Here is a 25,032-nt window from a genome sequence, read left to right as displayed (position 1 = left end):
GCAGAGAGTTGGGATAAATGGGTCTTTTTCTGCATGGCAAGCTGTACCCAGTGGAGTGCCACAGGGTTCGGTCCTTGGCGCCAACTATTTACAATCTATATCAATGACTTGGATTCAGGGATAGAAGGTACTATAGCTAAATTTGCAGATGACAACAAAATAGGTGGGAAAGTAAGTTGCAACGAAGAAATAAGAAATTTACAAATGGATATGGACAGGTTAGGTGAATGGGCCAAAATTTAGCAGATGGAGTTTAACGTGGATAAGTGTGAGGTTATCCATTTTGGTTGGAAGAATAAAAAGGCAACTTATTATTTAAATGGAGAGAAACTTCAGAATGCTTCTGTGCAGAGGGATCTGGGTGTCCTTGTGCATGAATCGCTGAAAGCTAGTATGCAGGTGCAGCAGGTAATAAGGAAGGCAAATGGAATTTTGGCATTTATTGCTAAAGGAATAGAGTATAAAATGGGGAAGTGTTGTTGCAACTATACAAGGCATTGATGAGACCGCACCTGGAGTACTGTGCAGAGTTTTGGTCCCCTTACTTGAGGAAGGATGTAGTTGCACTGGAGGCAATTCAGAGGAGGTTCACTAGATTGATGCCAGAGATGCGGGGCATGTCTTATGAGGAGAGGTTGAGCAGTTTAGGCTTATACTCGCTAAAGTTTAGAAGGATGAGAGATGATCTAATTGAGGTATATAAGATGGTAAAGGGGATAGACAAAGTAGACATGGAGCAGATGTTTCCCCTTCTGGGGCATTCTAGAATGAGAGGCCATAGTTTTAGGTTAAGGGGTGGTAGATTTAAATCAGAGATGAGGAGGAATTACTTTTCTTAAAGGGTCGTGAATCTGTGGAATTCACTACCTCAGACTGCAGTGGATGCTGGGACGATTAATAAATTTAAGGAGGAGATTAACAGATTTTTAATTAGTAATGGGTTGAAAGGTTATAGGGAGAGGGCAGGAAATTGGGGTTGAGGCTAAAATGAGATCAGCCATGATCATAATGAATGGCGGGGTAGGCTCGAGGGGCTGAATTGCCTATTCCTGCTCCTAGTTCTTATGTTCTTATGTAAGGGGGAAAGATAATACGCAGGAGAGTCCCCCTTTTCAAAAAAGGCATGGCATTTGGGTTAACTAAGAGAAAGCCATCGTGTCTGTAGATCTATAGAAATTGTCAGTATCAGAATGGTTACAGCACAGAAGGAGGCCATTTGGCCTGTGATGTCTATGCTGGCTTTCTGGGAGAGTTGCTCAGCTAGTCTTCCCTGAAAGTGCATTTGTAGTGTTGGTTTCAGTACCTTGATAACTCTCCAGCATCAGTCTCTCTGTTTACGTTTCTGTCCAATGTGGTTGCTCTGGTTGGACATATTTCTGGAGGTTTCACCACATGGTCCCCATTCGCTTAGCCCCCACACTCCTGCCATTGGTCAGCTGAGAGATTATCTCTCCCAGCCTCCTGCCTTTTCAAGGCCAATTGGAAAGCCAGCACACTCTTCGTTACCTGCTTGGATGATCCTTGTCTGACAGTCAAACAGCCTTATTCCCCATGTCCTACACCTCTGTAACTAAGAAATGAAAGTAAACAAAATAAATGTTTTAATTACCCTGTGATTTCTCTTTTGGATATTTCTAGCAGTGCGCCAGAGATTCCTGGAGACTCCAGGGCAATCCTGGAGGGTTGGCATTGTGTTTTGTCCTTTAGGGGATATCATCAGGACATCACTAGAAGGGAAGTGTGTCATGTGATCCAGTCTTAGTTTTACTTTTGCTTTGAGCAGAGCACACACACACAGCTCAGATGTCTTCAAGCTTTATATCTCATGGCCTAGTCTTAATAAATGAACCCACATGTTTACCCAATCCATTGTGGGTGAATAGTGCCTTGTGTCTTGTGCAGTAAATAATTCCAAGGTATTATGTTATAACATGGCAGGCAGCCCTTTCACCCAGTGCTGGTCTCCATCTGATGCCAGCCAGAAAGTAACACTCCAGAAACAGGTGAATTGCACAGCTTGCATTTCTATATGCAGCTCACAATTGGAGAGATGTAAGTTTGGCACCACCCTGGATTTTTTTTTAGTGTATCTTCACCCCCTTTTTTCCCATTGGAGGAATAGTGAGGGGGTGCTGGAAGGTTTCATGGGCTGATTATCAGCCTCGTGAATGCTCCTTCCTTGGTTATGGAGTCCTGGCGTGGGAGCTTCTGGCCCAGAGATAAGGCCTCTACCACAAGACATCCTACTTTCAGATGTTAAGGACTTTTGAGGTATGAGCCGGAAGCAGAAGGGTGAATCAATTTCACAGATTGTGGGAAGAAACTGAACCAATTCATTTACCACAGATAGAGGAAAATAAACTCAACAGACAAAACACCAACAATTGGTGATAAGGCCACTGCTGCTTCTGGTAAATCTAATTATATTTGTGTAAAAGAAAAGTTTAATGCAAAGCATTGCAACTTCTTTGTACAATTCATCAAGAGAATGCCCATGGAAAGGTTGGTCATCTCTAGCACATCCATGCAGCAATTGGGAAAGCTCCATAATTATTCTTTCCTGGGCAGACACCAACCACATTTTTTTTATTTGTTCAATCCAATTTTCCACCTACTTGTCCTGGAGATGCTGCCTTTGCAAGAGGTATAGTTACCAAGGTATCCATCACCTCCAGCATGCCTACCAAACAACTCTTCTTGTACTTCCCCTGGATATGAGTGTGGGCCAGCCTATTTGGCCAAGGAGGTCAGTGCAGCCAGTGCCTGATTTTGTCATCACTTGGATTAGGCAGAGGAGTGCACTGGACAGTGGCCAGGAGTAGGGAGCCCTTAAGCACTGAAAATACTTGTAGCAGCCTGACCAGTTGAGTAAGCTAACTCTGCACAGATTAGTGACCACATCCTTGCCAAAATATTGCTAATGGGAAAATCAGAGAAAATATTGCTGACCCCCAGAGAAAGAGCTTTTCCAGAGACCTATAGAACATTTAGGGTTAAGCAATTGTAGTCCAAGTGTGATAAGAGTCAACTCATCGACTCAGTCAGTCTCATGCAGGAGGTATGGTGGTATAGTGGTAATGTCACTATACTAGTGATCTACAAGCCCAGTCTAATGCCCTGGAGATATAGATTCAAATCCAGCTAGAGCATTTGGTGGAATTTAAATTCAATAAATAAATCTGGAATTTAAAGCTAATAATAACCATGATTGTTGTAAAAAAATCAACCTTCAGGGAAGAAAATTTGCCATCCTTATCTGGTCTGACCTAAATGTGACTCCAGATCCACAGCAAAGCAGTTGACTCTTAACTGGCCTATAAAATGGCCCAACAAGCCACTCAGTTCAAGGGCAATTAGGGCTAGCCTTGATAGCAATGCCCACATCCCATGAAAGAATACAAAAAAAGCTCTTTTCAATGTGTATAACTCCTCCCCCTTTGAATTATATGCACAGAAAACATATAAATCTACTTGGGGACCAGAATGACAGTCATGTAATTAATAATGTACTAAGCCCACATGTTTTCCTGTAATAAGATATAAGAGACATGACCATTTTTGGACGAATGCCTTATTATCTAAATGCAAATCAAAGGAAAATGAGGACTATTCATTGTGTAGTGTCTTCTTAATCAAACTAAAAAATAGCAAGGGGTGTCCAATTAAATAGTAAAAGGGGAGTAAACAAAAAGCCCTTCAGCCTCAAGATTTTTGTGGTACTGTTCCATCAATAAAAACTGATTCTAAAATTAAAACAAGGTTACTGGATCAAGCTTTCAGCAGTAGGGGGATAAGGTGGAGATGGATTTTGGTCAATACTTCTCAAACTGGAACACTTGGAGACATTCCGGGGCTCTGCAAAATATTGTTTTTATTCCTTTACAGAATGTGGGCATTACTGGTAGGCCAGCATTTCTTGCCTAACCCTCATTGTCCTTGCCAAGGTAGTAGTGAGCCACCTTCTTGAACCACAGCAGTCCACCTGGTATCTGCAGTAGTTTGGTACAAATGAGAGACTTGCAACACCATTTCAGGGGGCAGTTAAGAGTCAACCATATTAATGTGAGTCCGGAGTCATATATAGGCCAAATCAGGTAAGGATGGCAGATTTCCTTCCCTAAAGGAAATCAATGATAGATTCACAGCATCATTACTGAGGTGAGTTTTCGGTTTTGAATTTAATAATTAATTGAGTTTAAATTCCACCAGCTGCTGTGGTGAGATTTGAAGCTGTGTCCCCAAAGCATAAGCCTGGTGCCTCTGGATTACTAGTCTAGTGACATTACAGATACACTACCATCTCCACCTAGCGTGACACAATGTGAAAGTGTCAAGAGCCAGTAATTGAGCAGTGGCCGGAGGCATGCTCTGCTCACCACCTCCCCCCGCCCCACTACTACCCATGCTCCTGCTCTCCCTATGCCCCTGCTTTCTTCGTGCTCCTGCTCTTCCCATATTCCTCCACTGTCCCCGTGCTGCTGCTCTCTCTCCATGCGTCCGCTTTCTCCATGCTCCTGCCCTCCCATTCCTTCCTGCTCTCCCTGTCCGCCTGCTCTCCCCATGCTCCCGCTCTCTCCGTGCCCCTGCTCTCTCCCCATGCTCCTGGTCCCCCTGTGCTCCTGCTCTCCCCGTGCTCCTGCTCTCCCCATGCTCCTGCTCTCTCCATGCTCCTGCTCTCTCTGTGTTCCTGCTCTCTCCCCATGCTCCTGCTGTCGCCATGCTCCTGCGCTCTCCGTGTTCCTGCTCTCTCCCAATGCTCCTGCTCTCCCCGTGCTCCTGCTCGCCACATGTTCCTGCTCTTCCCATGTTCCTCCAGTGTCCCTGTGTTCCTACTCTCCCTGTGTTCTTGCTCCCCTGTGTTCCTGCTCTCTCCCCATGCCCCTGCTCTCCCCGTGCTCCTGCTCTCCCCACGCTCCTGTTGTCTCCGTTCTCATGCTCTCCCTTTCCTCTTGCTCTCTCCGTGTTCTTGCTCTTTTTCCATGCTCCTGCTCTCCATGGTCCTGCTCTCTTTGCTCCTGCTCTCCCCATGCTCCTGCTCTCCCCATGCTTCTGATTCCCATGTGCTCTTGCTCACCCTGTGTTCCTGGTCTCTCCCCATGCTCCTGCTCTCCCCATGCTCCTGCTCTCCCCATGCTTCTGATTCCCATGTGCTCTTGCTCACCCTGTGTTCCTGGTCTCTCCCCATGCTCCTGCTCTCCCTGTGCTCCTGCTCCCCCTGTGTTCCTGCTCTCTCCCCATGCTCCTGCTCTCCCCATGCTCCTATTCTCTTGTGCTCTTGCTCTCCCCATGCTCCTGCTCTCCCCATGCTCCTGCTCACCCTGTGTTCCTGTTTCTCCCATGCTCCTGCTCTCCCTGTGCTTCCACTCCCTCTGTGTTCCTGCTCTCTCCCCATTCTCCTGCTCTCCCTGTGCTCCTGCTCTCTCCGTGTTCCTGCACTCTCCCCATGCTGCTGCTCTTCCTGTGTTCCTCCTCTGTCCCTGTGCTGCTGCTCTCTCTCCGTGCTCCCGCTTTTTCCATGCTCCTGCTCTCTCCGTGCTCCTGCACTCCCCGTGCTCCTGCTCTCACTGGGTTCCTGGCCTCCCCGTGCTCCTGCTCTCCCCCTGCTCCTGCTGTCCCCTTGCTCCTGTTCTCCCTGTGCTCCTGCTCTCTCTGTGCTTCTGCTCTCTCTCCATGCTCCTGCTCTCTCTATGCTCCTGCTCTTGCTCCCTGCTGCTCTCTCCCCGTTCTCTTGCTCTCCCTGTGCTCCTATTCTCTGTGCTCCTGCTCTCCCTGTACTCCTGCTCTCCCTGTGCTCCTGCTCTCTCCCTGCTCCTGCTCTCTCCATGCTCCTGCTTTCTCTCTGTGCTCCTGCTCTCCCTGTGCTCCTACTCTCCCCATGCTCCTGTTCTACCTATGCTCCTGCTCTCCCCATGCTCCTGTACTCCCAGTGTTCTTGCTCTCTCCCAGCTCCTCCTCTCTCTGGACTCCTGCTCTCTCCTTGATCCTGTTTTCTCCATCCACCTGCTCTCTTCTGCTCCTGCTCTTTCCATGTTCCTGCTCTCTCTCGATATTCCTGCTCTCTTCGCCCTCCTGCTCTCTCATGCTCCTACATTCCCCATGCACCTGTTCTGTCCTGTTCCTGCTCTCCCCTTACTCCTACACTCTCTGTTCTCCTCCTCTCTTGGATTTTCCTCTTTTTGTGCTCTTCCACTACCCCTGCTTCCCTAGTGGTTTTGCTTTCTTTGCTCTTCCTGTCCTCCTGTCACTAGATATCTGTAAATAAATACTTCTTCTCCAACAATCATTATTAAAAAACCTTTTACATGCAGTCCTTTCATGTTTTGGGCTTTATATAATAATCTAATTTAGACAGGGACTCGTGATTCCTAAAAAGTGATCATTCAACCAAGAAAGCTTGAGAATTAATGCGTTAAGCAATTCTGAAAAAGGGAAGCAAATGGTCTTCGTCCTGAAGGGTCTGAACTCAGATCAGAGTCAACCACCATGCTGAGGTTGTCAATATGCTGGTTCAACTTGAGAATGTAGCCAAAATCAGGGAGTGGAATTTGTGCTGGATGATAATTGCCATCTAACCACGGTTGAGCTGAAAGAAGTTAAGTGTTATTCAAGCGTTCTGACAGTGCGTAGGTAGTGGGGGCAGCCTAGAGCTGTGATCCCTGATATTTATAGAGAGGAAACAGGATGGGTGTTTGCAGCTGGGAAGCCCAGAAATACTGGGAAGGTGGAGGTCCTGTCAAATTTAATAGGATATCATCAGCATGAGGTCATGGCGGGGTTGGGGGGGGGGGGGGGGGGGGGGGGGGGTGGGGGGGGGGGAGGGGGGTGGGGGGGTGGTTTGTGTGCTGTGTGGCCATTATATTGCAGGAGTCTCTATATTGCAGGGAATAGTTCGACTGTGGTGGTTGTTAGATCATGGGGTGGTCATTAGCTCACACAGGGTTCATTAGATTGCAGGGGTCATTAGATCGCAAAGGGGTCCTGAGATCACTGGGGGAATCATTAGATCACCAAGATTTTGGAAAGGAAAGCAAATCATGGCAGCCCATTTGCTTGCTTGGCTGGGAAAAACACTCTGATCCCCCTAGCCCACAAACTGTGCTTTAAAATGGTGCAGATGGCAACATCTATTTAGTTCCTGAGTTTCCCAAGTCCTGAGAAACCCATCCACAGCCATTAAATTCAAATAGTTCCCAAAATCTGAGGAACAGAACCTTACTTGAATATTATAACATTGGTCTGCCTATTAGTCGCTGGTTGCTCAGACCCACAAACTTGCCGCAGTTAAACCAGAAGTCGGCACAGTTGTATTGGGTTGGAGGTGGGTTTCACATATTTAGCAATATAAGCCTCCCCCCATTCTCTCCCACCCATGGTGATGGTGGGGGACAGTGTGTTAAAATTACCCCCACCATTTAGAAATCAATGTGGCATCTTCAGTGTACGTAGGAATGCAGGTGATGACCTCAATGGGTAACATGTAAATGAACAAGAGGAGTGCCCAAGAATGGATTCTTGAGAAATTCTAGAGCTGTTTTTGATCTGTCTCTTTTTCTGGGTCTGTGTCAACTTTTGAGAACATCAGAAATCGGAGCAGGATTAGGCCATACAGCCCCTCAAGCCTGTTCCCCTATTCAATAAGAACATGCTTGATTTTCTACCTTAATTCCACCTACTCACTGTTAATGCTGAAATTGTGCTGCAATAGAATATATGCTTTAAGTTGGTAATTAGGAGCAGCTGTCCCAGTTGAGAAAGGACCAGGGAATCATTGCAAGAGCATATAAACCAGTTCGTACCGGGTGTTGGGTGGAACCAGACGAATCTGTGTGTTTACTCTGTAGTCTTGAAAATAAACCTGCCTCAAAGCAAAGACTGGCTCCAGATTCATCCTTTCCTCCAAATACGATTATTGAATTCAATATGGCAGCAGAGGATGAACATTGAGCTCTGGTGATTGGATGTTGAATAAAAGGTTTTCGTCTCCATCTTTTGAGAGAAACGAAGCATACTACTCCTGATAACCTCAGGTATAGAATGGTGGAAGGCCAATGCAAAAGCTTTGTCTTTGATTATCCTCCAGTATTTTCAAAGGCTGAACCAAATCAGCAATGGAAATAGTAGAAATAATAGGAAAAATAGAAATGTGAACACAGGTTACCTCATTATCCATAAGGAAGCAAGGTATGGCTTTGATTTTGTCATTACCAGAAAAAAAGGAAAATTAGGAGTAGTGTTTTCAGACTGGATGTGGCTGACTTGGATACTGAAGAAGGATTAACCCTTCTATTACAATTTTTGGATACGTTTTACAAGAAGGATAATTTGTTAGAAGCAGGTGAAGCGTGGTCAACCTTTGATACATTTAGAAGACAGGAAATCAGTCCATTGAAGAGTATATTATAAACTTTGATAGGTGGTATAATAGATTGAAAAGTTTAACCTTGAACTCCCGGATTCGGTGGTTACATTCAAGTTACTGGATTGTGCCTGGATTTCGCATATGGATAGACTTTTGGTGTTGACCCAGGTTCAATCTCTTTGAAAGGACTCTCTCCTGGACCGAATGTTTACTGCTCTAAAAAGATTTTTGGGAAAGCAGTCATTTCCAGCTACTTTCCTTTCAAATGCAGGCAATTCTGCAGTGATGCAAAGAATGGAAGCCTCCATGGTTGCCGATTTTTGAGATGGCCAAAATACTGGACACAGGCGTCAGTACAAAGACAGGGTTGCTGATAGGCAGTCAGAAGGTGGTCACACTTTTAGCCCATTTGAGAATCAAGATGGAAAGCGGGTCAGGGATGGTGACTGGGGCGCTTGATCCCTAGTGATGCTTGGAGAATGATTAATAGGTGCTATTATTGTGATTCCAAATATCATTATGCAAGAATTGCCTGAAGAAAAAAATCTTGTCTTTGAAGTACCGCAGCAAACAGAAATTTCGATGCCGAGAGTGGTGAAGGTGACTATCATGAAGGAAATGTATTGGTCAATGGGAGTTTGAATCCAGTAATGAGCATTTTGGTGAATCCAACACTATTCAACTTTCAGTGTTGGATAGTGGTTGCACTTCCAGAGTGTGTGGGGTGGATTGGCTTAATTGTTACTTGGAATCTCTTGACAAGGAAGATCAGTGTAAGGTTAAAGAGCACGAAAGCTCCACCTGCTTTAGGTTTGGGGATGACAACAAGCTAATGTCTTGCAAAAAAGTAGCCCTCCTATGCAAGATCGCTGGGATAAGTCTCTTCATTAGAACTGATTTGGTCTCCAATGAGATATCATTATTGTTGAGCAAATCCACGATGAAAAAAAGCACAGATGAAACTGGATATGGAGAATGACAAAGCATTTGCATTCAGGAAAGCTGTGGATTTACATTTCATTCGATCAGCGCATTACTACATACCATCAAGGAAACCAGATATTTCTCTGGAAACCAGGAGTTCAGGCAGTGTTGTTAACTTAGGGGGACAAAAGTTTGGTTAACAAGAAAATAATTATTTGGAAGTTACATAGATAATCCACACATCCTTCGTCACAAAAATTAAAAGCTCTGCTGTGGGATGCTAGCATAGGAAATAAGAAATATAAAACTCTAATTGAGCAAGTTACCATTCGGTGCGACAATTGTGTCAAATACCAGAGGACACCAACACCTCCTGTTGTAAGTTTTCCATTGGCCAGGGAATTTAATGACGTAGTGACAATGGATCTAAAAGAATGGGACAAGGATCGAGGTTTTTCTTTTGCTACACTTGGTGGACATGGCGACTAGATTTAGCCCACCTAGGGTGATAAATGGCAAGGAGAAACAGACCATTGTAGACAAGATCATGGAAAATGGGTTGATACTGGATTAGGAATTTTTGACGGTTAATGAAAATGATGAATTTCAGGACATGTGTGAGAATTTGAATGTTATAGTCATAAATACTGCGGCTGAAAACCCGTTCAGCAATGGTTTCTGAGAGGAATCATGCAGTAACTGATGAAATGTTGCATAAGATAACGGCCAACCAACCGGATTGCAAGTTGCAAATGGCTCTGGCATTGCCAATGCTAAAAATTCTTTCCAAATGCTTGGGGTGTGGAGCCGGTACATATTGGTGTATGGAAGGAATCTGGAGTTACTGTCAGTGCTGTCGGATGCTCCCCCTGCTCTAGCAGGAACTACCATTAGCTCTATTTTCTCTGCCCACTTGAAAGCCTTACATGCAGGCAGGAAAGCTTTAATCAAGGCTGAAGTTTCAGAAAGAATTAGGAGCTGGTTGCAACATCTCATAAGACCATCTGAGGTAGAATTTACTTCAGGTGATCTTGTTTATCTTAAGAGAGAGGAGCAAGGGAATGGAAAGGCCCGGGGAAAGTTATAGGACGTGAAAGCTAATTATTCAACATGGGAATCAAACAATAAATGCTTACTTCACACGCGTCATCAGAATGAATTATGAATTTGCAGATACGAGCAATGTGATAGAAGATGACAAAGCACCGTGTGTATCGCATACTCATATATTTTGTGGGGCAGAGCCAAAGGGACAAGATTTGATAGATTGGGGGTTAGATATTGGTGAAAATCTGATTGTAATGAACACAAAGGGACTATTTTGACCAGAGGTCAGCTGCCCAAAGTGGGTTCCCAGGTATCATACTGTCCAGAAGGATACAAAAACTGGAGGGATGCAACAATAGTGTGACACACAGGAAAATCTACTGGAAAATATAAGAATTGGTTGAATATCCAGGATGATGGACAAGCATTGAAGGTCATGGACTGGGAGAATGAAGCACGAGAATGGAAAATAAGGAAGTCTAGTTCGGGTTAAAGTGATGGGTCAGGTGATGAATCCTGGGTGCGGAAGTGTTCACGTACAGTGGACAGGGGCTCAGACAGGGTATAAGGGGATCGAACAACAGTAGCCTGGAAAGACTTCAACAGGCAAGCAGGGGCCGCAGCTTGACTAGACAACATGGCACTATAGAGAATACAGAACCATCAGGACAAAATAATAGAGACAGGACCAAGAGATCTTTGTGACGGCCAACAAACTAGGGGATAAAGCTATACAGGAGGATATATAGAGGGGGCTGGATTTTCCGGCCCCTCCCACCACTGGATCTGTCCAGTCCCGCCGAAAGTCAGTGGACTTTTGGCTGGGTTGCCAAATCTCTGTGGCAAGTCCTGTCACAACACGGCAGGAAAATCCTGCCCAGGGAGTCAGATAATTGGAGGGAGTTTGGTGTGTATTCAGAGGTCCCAAATAGGGGTCAACCAGAGTTATCACGTAGGTGGATCTGCATGGAAAAGGTCCTACCGGATGGAACTTATAAAGCCAAGGCTAGATTAGTGGCCCGGGGTTTTGAAGAACACTTAACAGATAAAGAAGTCCAAGTGAACTCGCCCATAGCAGGGACCCGTCCACAGCAGGGAAGGTAATTTTGAAAATTTATTTGGCCCTTTTAGCGACATTTTCGTAAGAATGTAAGTCTATAGATATAAAAGCTGCGTTTCTGTAGGGGGATCACCTCTAGAGGGAAGTGTTTCTGAAATCTCCGAAGGAAGCTCCTGGGATAGAGGGAAAACTTTGGAAGTTGAATAACATGGTTTCAACAATGCTTCCGGAGTGTGGTACTTCTCAGTTCGATCGATGTTATTAAAGTTGGGTTGTCTCCAACTGAAGGCAGACCGTGTCATGTTCTATTAGTACCAAGGTGGGAAATTTGCGGACACCTTCATGATGCATGTTGACAACTTCCTATGGGGTGGCACTAGTGAGTTTCAAAACAAAGTTATTGACAGGATTAGAACAGACTTTAAGGTTGGGAGTGAGGTTTATGGGGGCCTTTAAATATATTGGTTATATATACTGATCAGAAATAAAACAGGATGGACCTGAGGTTACTTTACACTAACAACCGTATTTAGAATGTGTTAGCCCTATCACAGTCAATCAGGCTAGGTCCTCACAAAAAGATGCAGATGTTTCCAAAGATGAGACGGAGCGGCTGCGAAATCTAATTAGACAATTAAACTGGCTGGGCACACAGACAAGGCAGGATGCAAGCTTTGATGCTCTTGAACTGAGTGCTATAATGAAGTATCCCAAGGTCCAGGGCATCTTAAGGGCGAACAAGACATTCAAAAATTAAATATGAAGAAATGTGTAATAAAATTTCCATCTTTGGGTGACCCTAAGAATATAAAATTGATTGTGTTCCGCAACACCTCTCACGCAGACCTTGTTGACGGGTTTTAAAGTGCAGCGAGTTTTATAATATTTCTTGTGGGTGAAAATGGGAAGCGTTTTCTCTTGGTTTGGGAAGCCAAGAAAATAAGGTGAGTACGGACATAAGAAAAAGGAACAGGAGCAGGCCATTCAGTCCCTCGAGCCTGCTCTGCCATTTAATAAGATCATGGCTGATCTGATAGTAACCTCAAATCTGCATCCCACCTACCCCCGATAACCTATCACCCCCTTGCTTACCAAGAATCTATCCACCTCTGCCTTAAAAATATTCAGACTCTACTCCCATCACCTTTTCAGCAAGAGTTCCAAAGACTCACGACCCTCTGCGTGAAAAAATTTCACCTCATCTCTGTCTTAAATGGGCGACCCCTTATTTTTAAACGATAGTAAAGAGCACCCTGGCTGCAGAGATTCTCGTACTAGTAGAGACGGTTGACGTGGCATTCTTTTTATCTAAAACATTAGGGGAGATGCTACACAGGGGAATGATGAAGAAAATGTCCCAACAGAATGCTTTATTGACAACCAATCCCTTCAGGATGAACTACACTCCACAAAGAGTGTGAGTGAAAAAAGATTCCAAATTGATATCGCAAACCTAAAAGAAATTGTGGAGAAAAAGGAAATCTCTAAGCTCCAATGGGTTGATACAAGCCATCAGTTATCAGACTATTTCACCAAAAGGAGCGTTGGAGTGAAAAATTATTGGGGTATTAGAAGAGTGATGACTCAGGATGTGAGTCGTGAACATGTATGATTTATTTCTCTGTCTTCAGCTTATTTTGTTTATTATTTTGTCTGAAAAGAAAATGTACTTGTTAAAAAAAAGAAGAGAATCTGTTAATGTGCTGCAATAGAGTGCATGATTTAAGTTGGGAATTAAGAACAGCATTTCCCAGTTGGGGAAGGACCAGGGAATCATTGCAAAAACAGTTCACACTGGGAGTTGGGGGGAAACCAGATGAATGTGTCTTGGCTGTTTAGTGTTGGAAATAACCCTGTCTTAAGGCAAAGACTCTCCTCCATGTACGATTATCGAATTTGACATCTACACTCTTCCCATATCCTTTAAATTCCCTGAGTGCCCAAAAATACCTATTGATCTCTATCTTGAGTATACTCAAACTAAGCATCCACAAGGCTGTGATGTAGGGAATCTCGGTGATTCACAACCCTTGAGTAAAGAAATCCCACTTCATTTCAGCCCTGAATGGCCCTCTCGGTCCAAGGCTGTGGCTCCTAGCTCTAGACACTCCAGGCAGGGAAAACATTGTCCCAGTATCTACCCTGTCAAGCCCTTAGCAGAACTTTCCCTTTGTCAGGTGGGCGCGGGAGGCAGGCCTGGGAGCGGCTGCGAAACAGGCCGCTGGCTGCTATTGAGCGCTGACTGCGATTTCCCGCTGGCTGGCCAATTAACGGCATGAAAGGCGCCCTGAAAGGCTCAGTGCTGTCGAGGTAGGGATGCGGGTTGAGGGCGAGCACCGAAGCCAGTGCACGCGCTGACAGCACCCCAAGGGCACAGAGCTGCCTCGGGGAGCTGTAGATTTGGACAAAGGAAAATAAAGTTTTAACAAATGATGTAAACATGTCCCCACATGTGACTCAGTCATATGAAGAGGGACATGTTTGAAATGAAGTGGACACCTTCTTATGGGTTTTATACTTACCGCTGGGAACCTCATCCCGCCCGTGGATGAGGTTTCGTGAAAAATATAAAGGCAGCCTGGCCAATTCGCCCACCCGCCAACCAAGCGGTTGAGCGGGGCAGCCAAAAAAATACAACTTAATCGATCATTTATGGGCCTTAATAGGCTTCGTAATTGTCAGCAGGCGTGCTTCCGACTCTTGCACACCCACCAATCGAAAGATCGCGAGAGTGCGCGATGACTTCGGGATGCTCGCCTGACATCACGCGCATGATTTTATGCCCAATCAGGTCGGGGGTGCCCCCGCCTGGCGAACGTAAAACCTCCCGCTACATGTTTCAATGAGATCACCTTTCATTCTTCTAAACTCTAGGGTGTATAAGGCCAAGTAGTTACCTTTGGTTAGTGCTCTACATTGCAATGTGCATAGCAATTACTACAGATAAAATAGAGAAAAGCAAGAAATGTTACGCTATGCGAAAGTTGGACTCGGACATGAGAGCAGCATCACCAATCATATGGTAAGTTCCAGCGTGACGCATTGGAGAGGCTCATTTTCCATTCACTTTCCACTTGTCGCAAATGAGCTGCATAACTCGTAAATTATCCTCATTTTCCCATCTCTCCAATCTAGAGGTGATTTTCCAAGCTTGCAATATCAACTCGTTTACTGGTTGCACATATTGGGAAATCACAGGCACACAGCCCACAATTTCCCATCTTTAAAATGAACTGGCGGTGGGCCCATGCAATTCCCAAGAGGCAAAGCCGATGAGTTAGGCTGTAAGCCAGCATTGCAACATCATCCCCGCTATGCTGACACCCTTTCCTCTTTGATGGAGTCCAGCTGAATGTGGTATTGGGAACATTAATGGTCTCTATTGTGGGGTTGTGATTGTCATCTCACTTCAGCAGCATGAGTGACAGGTTTCATACCTTTCATACCTCTTCATAACAGTGCAACAGACAGATGGTTTGAATCAAAGTGCGTTCAATGGGAGACATCCTTAGGCAGAAAATGAGCATGTACAATCCTGTTTATGCCATACAATCTGTTTGTTTCCTATGCTGATGAAATTCTACATGTCTGTCACATTGCTTTTTCAAGATTTAGAAATTTACCAAATATATTTTCATGATTGGACTAAAAGTGCCACAGAGCTAGATAAACGGAAGTCCATTGAAAAATAATTGGAAAGGGAAATTTTGCAGGGCTGTAGAGAAAGAATAAAGGAGTGGGATTGATTGGCCAGCGCTTTCAAAGATAGGCTGAATGGCATCCTGTAATTTATTATTCTAAGTTCCAGGAATGCATTGATAAATTTCATATTGCAATAGGATTGTCAATCTTTTACTTAAAACTGACATAAAGAAGTCACATTCACTTAGATCTTTAATATCTCTCAAAACATCTCACAGCCAATTAAAGGCTCATTTTGAATTGTAGCCACTGTTGTTATGTAAGCAGTCATTTTTATTTATTTGTTCATGGAACATGGGTGGCGCTGACTAAGCCGACATTTGTTACCCATCCCTTCTTGAACGGCTGCAGTCCATGTGGTGTACGGTGCTGTTAGGAAGGGAGTTCCAAGCTTTTGGCCCAGCAAAGCCCACAAACAGCAAATGAAATGTGACCAATCGATCTATTTTAATGGTATTGGTTGAAGAATGAACGTTGGCCACGATATCAGGGAACACACCCTCCTTCTGCTTTGAAAAAGTGCAGTTGATCTTCTGCATCCACCTAAACAAAGAGACAGGGTCTTGATTTAATGTCTCATCCCAAAACAATGGCACCTCCAACAATGCAGCATTCCTTAGTACTGCACTGACATGTCAACTTTAGACTTTGTCCTGGATTGGAATTTGAATGAGCCTCTTGGCATTCTCCAAAGAACTGATGAAGGCATTCCACTTACTAGCAGCAACTGGCCCATCCACTCCCTCTTGCCAGGCTTCTCACCCAGTGTGTTCACTGGTGGCTAACCTCACCAACCTCCTTCATGTCCAACTCAACCCACCCACCTTTGACTCTTTCAGTGGAAAATTAGTCACTGCTCCTCTCCAGAAAGTCCATTCAGTTATGTACACAGGCCTTGCCATCTGCAAACATACTATGGATATTTGCATTGCCATCCTGGTGTTGGCTGAAACTTGATCCATAGGTGCGAACACTTTGCTGAATACTCCTGCCTGCCTGTATTCCCAGCCAACTGCTCTACCCAAGCTACCATATTGGACCTGATGAACAAATCACATGCTGGTCTCTCTGCAAGACCTCTTGTACCTTCACCCTTCACCTCTCCTCGTCCTCATTATGTACCATCCACATTCATCCACCTGCCAAATGGCACCAACGGAAGTCACAATTACTATTTACTAAGATGGTCATAATGCCACTTTATTCCCCTTCATAATCCTTAACTTCTTGCAGCCTTTGAAACAGTCAACACCACCACCCTCCTCACTTTTCCTCCATTATCTAGCTCAGTTGAATTGCCCTTACTTGGTTGCACTCTTACCTATCTTATCATAACCAGAGTGTGTACAGCTTCTATTCCTGCCCCCCGTACCTTTACCTCAGGAGTTCACCTAGCCTCTGCTCTTGGTCTCCTAATCTTTACTGATGTGCTGTCCCTCAACGACATCACCCACAGATATTGGATCAACTTCGACATTTATGCTGAGGCGACCCAGCTCTACCCTTGCATTACCTCTCTAGGTTCATCCACTGCCTATGTGCTTGCAGATTGCTATATGACCGATAAGCAGCAATGTCCTCCAGTTAAATATTGCAAAGATTGAAGCCATTATCTTTAGCATCTGCCACAAGCTCTGTATCCTCATCACTGATTCCAACCCCTTTCCCAACCATTGTCTCAAATGAAGCAGACTGTTTACAATCTTTGCTTACTCTTCAACTCAAAGTGAACTTCCAACTTCGTATAGTCACTATCATATTTACACCTCCACGATGTGGCTGCTCCACACCGGCCTCAGTCTACCTGCCACTGATAAACTCATTGATACCTGTGTCTCCTCTAGGTGTGACTATTCCAAAGCATTCACTTCACCTATCACCTACATTGGCTAAATGTCCTCCAGTGCATCAGATTTAAATTCTCATCATCATGTTTAAATCCTTTCCTGACTTGCCGCCTCTCTAGCTCTACAATTGAAATGTACGTTCTCTCTATTCAACATGTCTGAGTTCCCAAAGTTGCAGAGTCTCAATATGAAACCTGTTTGGTCTCACAGACTCGATTCCAGAATGCTTTTGGCATTTATGAATAAGGAGGATCTCCTTTTATTTAACTTACAGGTTGTTTCTGACCATCACCATCACAGGTGGATGTACTTATTCTGCTTCAGTCAACAGCAGCAGCGTGACGTAGTGGAATTTTAGTACCAAATGAATAGATCATGGGAGAGTGATCTAGACCTGTGTCCCATAATTTTAGTTAGGGATTCAAGAAAATAAGAGGTGCATGTTCTCACAAACATACAATAGAGCACCCCCAAAGGCATGCTGAACAACTTGCATTTATATAGCACCTTTAAATGGAGCAAAACATCACAAAGTGGTTCCTAGCAGTGTTACCAAACAACATTTATCACTGAGCCACACAAGGCTGATGACCAAAAGCTTGTTCGAACACGTACGCTTTAAGGATTACCTTATAGGGGAAATGAAAGATGGAGGTGGGAGAGAGGCTTGCAAAGGAAATTCCAGAGCTTAGATAGGCAGCTGAACCAACAGTGGAGCAACTTGTTTTTATTCTTTCATGGGATGTTAGCGTCATTGGCAAGACCAGCATTTATTGCCCATCCCTAACCGCCCTTGGGAATGCAGTGGTGAGCTGCCTTCTTGAATACCTGCAATCCATGTGGGGTATGCATACCAACAATGTGGTTAGGGAGAAATTTTAGGGAGGAATTTTACGGCCCCTTCCGCCGGCAGAATTTTCCGGCAGGGCCATAATTTTTTATGGCAGGGCCATAAAATTCCACCCCGGGTCCTTGACACAGTGATAGTAAAGGAACGATATAGTTCCAAGTAAGGATAATACTGACTTGGAGGGGAGCTTGCAGTTGGTGATGTTCCCATGTGTCTGCTGCATTTGTCCTTCTAGGTGATAGATCAGAGAGGTTGGAAGGTGCTGTGGAAGGATGCTCGGTGAGTCGCTGCAGTGCAACTTGTCGATCATACACACTGCTGTTACTGTGCATCAGTGGTGGAGGGAGTGGATGTTTAAGGTGGTGGATGAGGTGCCAATCAAGCGGGCTGCTTTGTCTTGGATAGTGTCAAGCTGCTCTAGCGTCGTTGGAGCTGCACTCATCCAGGCAAGTGGAGAGTACTCCATCACGTTCCTGACTTGTGCCTTGTAGGTGGTGGACAGGCTTTGAGGAGTCAGGAGGTGAGTTAGCCGCCACAGATTCCCCAGCCCCTGACCTGCTCTTGTAGCCTTCAAGTTCAGTTTCTGGCTAAAAACGAGCCCCAGAATGTTGATGGTGGAGAATGCAGAGATGGTAATACCAGTGAACATCAGGGAGATATGGTTAGATTCTCTCATATTGGAGTTGGTCATTGCCTGGCCTGGTATACACAAGAGGCCAGATTTGGAGGAGTGCAGAGAGCTAGAGGGCTGTAGGCAACATTCACTCTATTTTATTTTGTTGTGTGTGTTGTGTTTTTATAACAATATAAAGGCACAAATCGCTCATAAGGAATTATGCAAACACGTTTTGGGTTCACTCAATGAAACAAGACACATGAGAGGATTTATACAGAGGTGTAAAGCTTGAAGACATCAAAGCTACAGAGCTGCCTCTGTGTGTGCTCTGTTGAAAGCAAAAGCGAAGCTAAAACTGGATCGCATGACACACTTCCTTTCTAATGATGTCATACTGCAATTTCTTAAAGGCCTATTATAGCAGCTTATTCATTAAAATATGTAGGCCTTTTATTGTTTTTTTGTGTGGCTGTGGATGCATGGCAACTTGAGGGGACCGACATGTGCCTGGCTTCCATGGGAACCTCTAGGTTGCTGCATGGCCATGAGGCATAAAGTGAACATTGGTTGTTGGGCTGGAGGAGGTGACAGAGGTAGAGTGGGATGAGGCCATGGAGGGATTTGAAAACAAGGGTGAAATTTTTAAATTTCAAAGCGTTGCTCAACTGGGAGCCAACATAGTGTAAGTACATACATGAGTATAAGGGTGCTAGGTGAATGGGTCTTGGTGCAAGTTAAGATACAAGCAATGTGAGCTCATTGATTCCACTACTAAAACAGGTCTGGTAGTGTCCTATTGTGTAGTCATTAAAAAGCATCCGAACTGATAGTGCTGCACAGTTATGCTCTCAGAAAAAGGGGTTTGCCATAGAGCAGCTGGAAGAGAGTCAGGAAGGGGGACACAAAATAAACTCAAGGCTAGGCTTGCCAGTCTCCTCGAACTGCAGTCTGGAGAACATATTTAAAAAATACACAATCAACAAATATTTCAATTAACATTTAAAGCCATCCCAACAAGAGTGTTGTTTTACAAGTATTTGTGTTACAGGAGGAAAATTAGCCACATCTCCTCACTGGTGGGAGGTGTGCGCATGTTGGGTGAGGGACAAATTGAGCAGGACCCAACTAGAGTGCTCACTGCCATCAAGCACTTTTGCCCAGATCCACTATCTGATCTCGCAGGAGGAAAATCTCTTCGAGTTACCAGAGGGCTTTTTCAAACTGAAGAGAAGCTCTAGCCTTGGTTTTTCCAGCACAGCACCTGCCCATCTTGTATACTGCCTGCAGTCAAAGTATAATTAGTTTGTTCGGTCTGAGCTTATCATTGGGTCTTAAATGGAGAGAGGCAGCAGCAGCTCTGGATTCAGTGTCGGGAGAAGCTGGTTAGTGTTGCCAGAAAACCATCAGAGAAAATTGACAGTGTAATTACCGAAGGGGCAAAAAAAGGGACTCCACTAAGCTGCCCCATTTCTGCCAAAAGAGTCCGGAAGAGGATCCATTTTTTGGAAAGTTGGGTGATTTCCAGCTGAGTTGCTTATGTTGGCAGCTGCTGCAATTGTGTGAATAAGCACTAATAAAACTGATAAGAGCACTCCTTGCCTCCTTCATGTGTTTTTGAGATATGATCAGTGCAGGAAAGGTGGCGTTTATTGCCTATCATAAGTTGCTCTCTGAAGGTGCCTGTGAGCTGCCTCCTCAAACTTCTGCTTCTGTCCTTGGATTGATGGTACTACAACAATGAACATAGGAACACAGGAGCAGGGGATAGGCCATTCGGCCCTTTGAGCCTGCTGTGCCATTCAGTAAGATTGTGGTCGATCTAGCTGTGGTCTCAAAGCCACTTTCCTGTCTCCCTCTCCCCATAACACTTGACTCCCTCATCTATCAAAAATCTGTCTAACTCTGCCTTTAATAAATTTAATGACCAGGCCTCTGCTGCTTTCTGAGGAAGAGACTTCCACATAACGACCCTTTAAGAGAAAAAAAATTCTCCTCATGTCAGTCTTAAAAGGGACACCTCTTATTCTTACACTGTGCCCCCTAGTTTTAGTCTCCTCCAAAAGTGGAAACATCTGCTCAGTAATGTATCCGACCAAGCCCTCTCAGGATCTTATATGTTTCAATGGTACATACGTGGTATGTACATGGGGTTAAGAAACTTAACAGCCAAGATTGAATGGCGGAGCAGACTCAATGGGCCGAATGGCTCATGTCTTATGGTCATAGGGAATTCCAGGATTTTGGTTCAACTGCAGTGGAGGAACAGTGATGCCCAAGTCAAGCATGTGGCCTGGAGAAGATCCTCATGTCCCTGCAACATTGCTGTACTCAGCTTTCTTGGTATTAAAGACCTCCAAGGAGGGAGGTGCTGTCAAAGTAACGTTTGCAAGTAAGGAAGTAAATTGCAGCAGTGTAACTGGTAGATCTAATAGATTGCCATATTAGAGGAGGTAGTTAGTGAGCCCTGTGGCAAGGATTTCAATCAAGCAAAATGCTCCTTTCTGGATGGTGTTCAGCTTCTTGAGCAGCTGTGCCCATCCAGGCAAGTAGTGAGTACACCATTGCAATCATGATTTGAGACTTGCCAATAATGGAAATAGGGGTCAAGAGGTGAACAAATCATTGCAACCTCCACCCTGCTCTTATAAATGTGGCTGGTCTGGTTGAGCTTCTGGGGATTGATGGCCCCCAAGGTGTTGATGTTGAGGGTCATGCCTTTGAAGGTTAAGGAGAGATGGTTGGGCTTTTTCTGGTCTGAGATGGTATTACCTGACACTTAAGTGACATGAAATTTATCAGCCACTTATCGGCTCAAGCTTGGGAGTTACCTAAGTTATGCTGAAGGCTGGCATTGCATGAATCTTTAATGGAGGAATTGTGACCGAGGCTGAACACTGTGGAATGATCAGCAAACAGTCCCAGTTGTGATGGCAAGAAAGTCAATGATTAATTAGTTGAAGACAAAGAGTCAACAACACTGCTTGAGGAGCTTCTGCAGGAATGCCCTGGGGCTATGGAGATTGACCATGGGCAGCCGCAACCATCTTCATTTGTGTCAGATATGACTGCTGCAACAGGAGGGCTCTCCCTTTGATCCCCATTGACCTGGATTTGGCTGGGTCTCCTCGTGTGCCATACTCAGTCAAAGGTTCCAGTATCCGATTTTTGTTTGGATCAGGCGAGCTCGATCCCGCTTCCTGTGAAAATCCTCTATTTTCACTGGAATAAGTCTGTGCAATCTCCTAGTTTCAGATATTAAGATTTCAAATGATGATTGCTGATCAGAGAATGAAGGAGGTCTTTGATTCTGGGCCAGAATGATTTCCTGATTTGAAATTTTAGTGACAGCATTGATCTCACTCACCGGGAGTTCCTGTCAGCTGAATGAGCTGATAGTTCATCAATTGTGAATGCATGGAGATTAATGTATTGAATTCTCACGGACAAAAAGGTGTTTTCTTGCTGACTGAATTGTATAAAACACGTGTTCATGTGTTTGGCCTGTTAATTGTGGCTTTTGTGTTTATGAGTTATATCCTCATTAACATTATTGGGAGTTCACCTTCAAAAGAATTGAATGGAAAGAGCCACAACATTGAAACTGTACTGAAGTTCCTGCAAATTCCAGTGTAAGACCAGACGGAAGACTCACACCTAAGTTCCGGCTTGAAGATGCCAGAAGTGGTAAGAGAAGTCTGAGGATTGAATCAACTGACTTTGCCTTACCGGTAAACAATCTTCAAAAACAGAAAAGACTTTGGGCAGAGTTTTTAGTTGGCTGGGCAGGTGCACGCCCAACCCGATTGGACGCGAAATCACACTATATTTCGGTTGGCAGGCAAATGCAAAAGCAGGAAGCGCATCCGCCGACAATTAAGAGGCCAATTAGTGTAATTAAAGTTGCAATTGCCTCTGATTTTTTAATGGTCCATCCAATCTTACAGTCGGCAGATGGGCTAATCGGCCAGGTGGACTTTACATTTTCCATGAAACTTCATCCAAGGGTGGGATGAGGCTTCTGTTATTAAATTTTAAAAAAAATCCATGGACAGCACTTCTATCATGTGTATGTTCAGGCGACTGATTGTGACGCTTGGACATTTTCCTCCTGGTTTTAAAAACTTTACTTAATTGTTTTTCAAATCTTCAGCTCCTTGAGCTGGCTCTCTGCCCCTTCAGGGAGCTCTCATTCAGCGCTGGCCTGCACCTAATGTCAATGGCCTGCCCTCCTCCTGCAAACACCAACTCCCCCCCCACCCCGCCCCAACACACCCCAGCAGCGCTGAGCATTTCAACGTGTGCTTCAAGCTGACTGACCATTAATTGGCCAGCCAGCATGAAATCGCAGTTGGGGGCCTCCGATCGCGCCCGCCCACCGACTTAAAAATTCCGCCCTTTGCGGTTTTAAGTTCTGCTTTGCGATACTTGTCACAGCTCTGCTAACACGTTTACATAGAATCCTTCTGTCCAACCATTTGTTTTAAATCTCAACCCCTTTCTGGTTAAAGCTGACGAAATGAATCAGTTACAAAAGTTTATTCATTGGAACAAGATAAAAACGGAAGTCTTGCATTTATAAAGCACCTTTCCTAACCTCAGGACATCGAAAAGCACTTACAGCTGTTTGAAAGGTTGCTGCAATGTAGGGAACACAGCAGCCAATGAGTGGACAGGAAGCCCCCCCGAAACAGCGATGAGCAAGTAATCTGATTTTGTTTAGTGATGTTGGTCGAGGGATACAAGTCGGCCAGGACACCGAGGGGAATTCCCCTGTTCTTCTTCGTAAAAGTGCTCTGGACACTTTTACCTCTACCCCAAGTAAGAGTGACTCTATGGCCCTGTGCTCCTGCAGGGAAATGCACACACGGCAAGCATGGGGTAGTGGATCAGGGTGCAACGTTGCTTGAGATATGAGTGTGATTTCGCACAACTACTGCACATATTTATACTTACAACTAAGTTTTGCAAGACCCAGCATCATTACCACAAACACGCAATGAGCAAATGGCTGGTGACCTGCTAGCAATGCCCCACAAAACTTATCCAATATTGTGTCGGCGTTTTACAGGCCAATCTCTTTTTAATTATAAATAATCGAGTGTTTTTCCCATGGTATTACTTGCAATCAGTTGAGGAATATAAGCTTTTCTGTATGCAAGATGGTATTGGAGCTGTGGAAAAAGATGTTAGAAACTCAGCCCACTGAGCCACCTACTGGCCAGAGGCTACAATTACATTGTGACCACTGGAGTGGCAAAATCGACTTGGAAATGTTGGCAAAATGGTAAATGTTCACAGAAAAGCATGACCAAAAATCACGCTAACGAGAAATGATGTTTATGGGCTTAAAGTGCATGCCTTGAATATTATTTTTCTTAATGTATAAGCCCGGTGGTATAGATAGGCAATCTCTACTTGCCTGGATGAATGCAGCTCCAACAACAGTCAAGATGCTCGACACCACCCATGACAAATTAGTCAGCTTGATTGACCCACCCTTCCACTACGTTAAACATTCACTCCCTCCACCACCAATGCACAGTGGGAGCAGTGTGTACCATGCTTAAGATGCACTGCAGCAACTGGTCAAGTCTCCTTCGACAGTACTTTTCAAATCTGTAAACCCTATCATCTAAAAGGACAAAGGCAGCAGATGCATGGGAACACCACCATCAGCAAGTTCCCCTCCAAGCCACACACCATCCTGACTTGGAATCAAATTGTTGTTCTTTCAGTGTCACTGGGTGAAAATCCTGGCATTCTCTTCCTAACAGCATTGTGGGTGTATCTACAACCATATGGACTGCAGAGATTCAAGAAGGCCTTAAGGGGCATTTTGAGATGGGCAACAAATGCTGGCCTAGCCAGTGATGCTCACATCCCATGAAAGAAAAAAAAATGTTAGTTATGGTAGCGTCTCTCAGAATTTAATATCTGCCAAACCATTTCATAATGGGGAATGGGAGGGGGTGAGGGCAGCAAAGTCAATTGGGCTGAATGGCCTGTTTCGGTGTTCTAGACTCTAATTCTATATTATATGTAAAATGAATGTCATAGTGCATTACAAGACACTTAATCCAGCATGTCGATCACTGAAAGGAAGGATAATTTCAACTCTCATATTATGCAACTCAGTGGGGACAGGTTAAATATAACATTCCAGTTGTAGATCATTAGGGACAAGAGCTACTCAGGAAGCTTCTGCACATTCCCTGGAATTTAGTAGGTTAAGCGGTGATTTGATCAAAGTTTTCAAGCTATTAAGTTGAATAAATGAGTTAGATAAGTTACAGAGACTATTTCCACTAGTTGGGACGTCTAGAACTAAAGGGTATAGTCAAAAAATTAGAGTCTGGCCTTTTCAGAGTGAAACTAGGGGCTGAATTCTCCAGTCAGTGAGCTGAGGGCGTGGCCCACTCACCGACGTATAAAATGGCGGGCGTCCCGATGTCACCACGCGTCATTTAGATTTCCAGTTTGCCCGCCGAACTGTCAAAGGCCTAGAAAGGCCTATTAAAAACTAATTTAAGCAATTTAACGAACTGCCCGTCCAACCTTAAGGTGAAGAGCCCAGGCGGCCTTCTCATTTTTCATGAAACCTCATCCACGGGCGGAATGAGGTTCCAT

At 44.6% G+C, this 25,032-nt stretch overlaps 1 protein-coding gene across 1 annotated transcript in view; it reads left to right on the top strand.

Moving 5' to 3' along the window:
- Positions 1-25,032, top strand: part of nalf2 (NALCN channel auxiliary factor 2) — a 395,372-nt gene that overhangs the window by 141,320 nt on the left and 229,020 nt on the right. The window lies entirely within an intron of this gene.

Source organism: Carcharodon carcharias, chromosome 9 (assembly GCF_017639515.1).
Source record: "Carcharodon carcharias isolate sCarCar2 chromosome 9, sCarCar2.pri, whole genome shotgun sequence".
Lineage (NCBI taxonomy): Eukaryota > Metazoa > Chordata > Chondrichthyes > Lamniformes > Lamnidae > Carcharodon > Carcharodon carcharias.
Note: the sequence above shows the minus strand (reverse complement) of the source record. Positions and strands in the feature narration are given on the sequence as shown.